The following is a 4,672-nucleotide window of genomic DNA, read 5'->3' on the forward strand; positions in this document are numbered from 1 at the left end:
AAGAAGAAGATGTATTAATTAAGATGGACATCGTGCCAATTAAGTTCTATTTCTAATCCTAATCTGATCCATAGGTGCCAATTAAATCTGACTTTCTTTTAAGAAATCAGAGTTAATAATACTTAAACCATGTCTAATAACTAATTTAATTAACAAGGGATTAATTTGAAAAACAAAACCCAAAACTCATTCAAATATCAAATGAAAAACTAAATCAACTAAATAATCTACCTCTCGGTTGTAATACCCAAATTATATATATTAAGCTATTTACTTAATTGAATTAATTAGAAGGAGTTAAAGCTAAAGTATAATTACTTTTGGGAATTTTTTTAAAAAGATATTACAAATGTAGGGATCAAATTGTAATTTGATCATTATTGATCAAATAAGAAGCTGCAAATATACGCAGGTCTTCTTCTTCCTCAGCCTTCAAGATTTGTTTCCATTTCTCATTCTTCTCCAACTCCATTCTTCCTTATTTATTCACCATTTCTCACGATTTTTACACCGAAACGAAGCTCCCAACTCCAGCTACAAGTACATGTAAGTTTTATTGTGAGATTTTGAGTTTTTAAAAATAGTTTAGAGAGAGAAAATTCATCACTTTTGCTATTCTCTCTATTTCTCGGTCCTATGTTCATTGTTTTGCAATTATAACACCAAAAATGGACTCAGGGGGTCGATTTATCTATGGATATACTAGATTTTGATGCATGCAAGGAGTTTTGAGGTGTAATCGGAGCTACACCGAAAAAGGTAAGAAATCTAACCAAAGATTAATTTTCCGGTTGATTTTGGATGTTTTGAGAGTGATTATAGACTCCTAGAATCATAACAAACAAGGTGGTATTATTAATTTCTCAAAATAATCAACTTTAATTTTTCCGATAGGCGGATCCCGACCACCAGTGATATTTTCCGATGACATACGAAATAAGGACAGAAAAAAAATGTTTGGTTAACTTTAGAATGTTCTAAATATTATTTGGAGCAACATTAATTCTTGGACTTTGGCCAAATTCCTTACCGTTTAGTCTCTATAAATTATGAAAGTATATAGTTGGATGAAATTAAGGAAAATAATTAAGTCAGGTTAAAAATAAGGGTTGAAGGGAGATTGGACTAAGCATAATTAATTAATTATGCTCTTAAAATTATTGGTTAGTTAATTTGATTGATATAGATATTATGAAAATGAATTATAAGTATATATGTTTATATGTTATTTGATTATGAGTAATTTTGGAAGTAAAGTATTGGAATTGCTGACAGTTATGGAACTGTCGGATGATTGATGTCCAACCGGGTTGATAATTGCAGTCTATGGAGTACCGGTTTGGACTTTGAATATTTTTAAATATAGAAGTGTATTTTATTGCAGGGTTGAGCCTAGTTATTACTAGGAGGATGTTCGTTTTATAGGGGAGACTCTGCCGAATTTTCGATAGGCAGTCTGTAAAACGAGACAAAATAAATTTTAATATTTTCCTAAACATATATAAATTCTAAAAATAATATTATCTCTTTTAGATACTTAACTGGTAGGAGGAGCAGCAGTACCTGAAAATTTTCTGAAAATTAGGACAGTCGGCTAGGAGCAATTTGTGAGTTAATTATATGTTTTGCATTTTTAATTTAGCATTTGCATTCATAATAAATGATTTCATGATATTTCAAGTAAAGTATTATTTTTACTTATAAAAGTGTCTTATTGTTTATAATAATTTATACGTAATTATTTGTGGATAAATACGTGTTATGGACATGCTTCCTGGTGAGCGGCATCAGGACCTTGTGCGCACAGGTACTATCGGGTTATTGGATATTGATGATACTAATATTGTGGATGTTGTAATATATGGATAAGCTCGGTTGAGATATTCTCGGGTTATATGATATGTGGATTTTGGATTTAAGTGAGGCTGGGTACGGAATCAGTTGAGTTATTTTCGGTCCTCCAGCTAACTGGGCGTGTGGTCGGTTGAGTCATTCTCGGTCCCCCAGTTATTGGATATGAACGAAATAGTGATTATTGGTGGATTATTAGATTGGGTATTGAGGTTTAGGGTCCAACACACGTATTAAACCACCTATCTATTTATTTATAAGACAATTTTATGAAAAGCATATTGTGTGATCACTTATATTATTATTATTATTATTATTATTATTATTATTATTATTGTGTGTGACATAAATGTTAAATTACTAATGCATTGCATATATTTAATTCACTATGGGAGGTTTGACTCCTTTAATTTTTCAGGTGACTAGAAGTCTGTTGCAGCCTAATTTCTTTCTTCGGGCAGCACATCTAGCTTACTATGTATGACTATTTAAGAGTTATGTTAAAAATTTATATTCTAGACCGCAGTACCAGTTTGAGGATTATGTTTTGTGTTTCTTTTTGAAGATTTTAATATTAAATTATGTTAAGACTATTGGTAAGGTTGATTGTATATTATATTAAGGCTTGCTACGGGTTCCGGTAGCTTGAGCTTACCCGTTCCCTAGCGCCGGTCACGGTTCGAGGGATGAGTCGTGACAAAGTTGGTATCAGAGCCTAGGTTAGAGATTGTATGACCTAAGATGGTAGAAAATATGGATACTGCGGAAATAGGTTTCGAATTCGTCTTTGACAGTCTTCTTATAATTAAAGTTCAGCGTACCGCAAGAGTCTATTATTTTCTAATCCTTCCTTATTTATTCACATAATGAGACAATCGATATCTAAATTAGTTTAAACTGAACTAGTAAATGAACTAATTACACGTGATCTTGATTATGAGATTTTGTTCGCAAAAAGTGTAATAATTTATTACCCCAACTACCTCCTCGGAGATGAAGATATAAATTTAGAAGGCAAACGAACTAGCAGACTAAATAATTGGAATCTCATTTGAACCAACAAGTTCGGCAAGAAGAAATAATTTTCTCTAGAAATGCAGGCGATTTAAAATTCAATCAATTATTTTTCATTGTGCTTCGTCTATTCTATTAGTATTGCATTTCTCCTCAAACTTCGGCCTCCCAAACTGCTATTATATTTTCTTATGACTTGTGACTTCAATGCTTTACATTAAAGCTTATCTCATTTTGTCCTCAATTCCTACGTGCGACACATATATCCATAATTTGGTTCGTTTTCTTCCATGTCTCTAACAAACCTAGAATTTATTAACCCTATTGATCATGTACCTTACCTTTGTACCACCACACAACTGTTTACCTCAACTCAACTTGTATGATGATGTCACATATTACCCTATGGACTAATTAAACAAGTAGAAAAAAAATGCAACGACTACCTTACTATCCATATCGTAGAATAATATTTAAAGAGTGATATATGAGTATGGTTCAAAGATTATATTTAATCTTGAATGAAAAGTATGACATGGGCTAAATTTAAGAAATTAATTAATGAAGTCATCGTCAAAATAATAATAATAATAATAATAATAAAAAGTTTGTAACCATCAGAAAAAGATAATAATATCTATGGCATAAATGATCATGGTCTTTGTTATGTTACAACCAATAAATATTTCGTAAGTAGTGTGAGCATATATCAAATAATGTTCGCAATAAGAATTTTAACCTCCTTTTTCAACGGTCTTCATCTAGTGCAGTAAGCCAAACTTCTTATTCAAATTGGGAATCTTTCTACATCGTCTCAATTCCAGAATGTTTCATGGGATGCTATAATATTTTGGATCTTGGTGTTACTCATTCTTTTATTGCTTTGTGCTTTCCTATAAGAATAAATATAACTCCAGAAAAGTTAAGGTACTCCTTATCTTAACTACTCCATCAGTAACTCGGTGGAAACAGATCTTGTATTTTCTTCCTGTCATGTTACGGTAAAAGGAAGAAATCTACTAGCAGATTTGATTCTGTTAAATGTGATTGATTTTGATGTCATTTTGGAAATGGATTGGTTATCTCAATATTTTGCCACTTTAGATTGTCGCGACAAGGTGGTGAGATTGAACATACAGGGAGATGTTGAATTCGAATTCAAAGGCAATAAAGATACTTCCTCTTCGATTTTGATATAAGCTATAACAACTAGAAAGTTATTGCATAAAGGGTGTTAAGGATATTTGCCTTAGTCAAGGATACAATGGTAGATGAAGGTAAAGTAGAGAATGTTCATGTTGTTAATGAATTTTCATATGTTTTTCCCGAGGAATTACCAGGGTTACCTCTTGAAAAAGAAATTGAGTTTTGTATTCACTTAGTTCCTAGTACTACCCCAATATCCATGCCACCTTACAGAATGGCGCTAGCAGAATTGAAAGAGTTAAAGGAACAATTGCAAGATTTAATTGATAAAGGCTTCATTCGACCTAACGTGTCTCCTTGGGGTGCTCCGGTGTTGTTTGTTAAGAAGAAAGATGGATCGCTTCGGCTTTGCATTGATTATAGACAGTTGAATAAGGTGACAATTCGTAACAAATACCATCTTCATTGAATTGATGATTTATTTGATCAGTTGCAAGGTGCATGTTACTTCTCTAAAATTGATTTGCAGTCTCAGTTGAGAATCAAGGGTAAAGATATACCCAAGACAACATTCAGAGCACGATATGACCATTATGAATTTTTGGTAATGTCGTTAGGCTTAACCAAAGCACCAGCAACATTTATAGATCTCGTGAATTGG

At 32.2% G+C, this 4,672-nt stretch overlaps 1 long non-coding RNA gene across 1 annotated transcript; it reads left to right on the forward strand.

The window, feature by feature from the left end:
* Positions 1-439: 439 nt before the first annotated feature.
* Positions 440-2,370, forward strand: LOC136205821 (uncharacterized). Its single transcript, XR_010676094.1, has 3 exons — positions 440-546; positions 679-759; positions 2,270-2,370. It is a non-coding gene; the product is annotated as an uncharacterized lncRNA (long non-coding RNA).
* The last annotated feature ends 2,302 nt before the right edge of the window (positions 2,371-4,672 follow it).

The sequence above is a fragment of the Euphorbia lathyris genome, chromosome 9 (assembly GCF_963576675.1).
Source record: "Euphorbia lathyris chromosome 9, ddEupLath1.1, whole genome shotgun sequence".
Classification (NCBI taxonomy): Eukaryota; Viridiplantae; Streptophyta; class Magnoliopsida; order Malpighiales; family Euphorbiaceae; genus Euphorbia; species Euphorbia lathyris.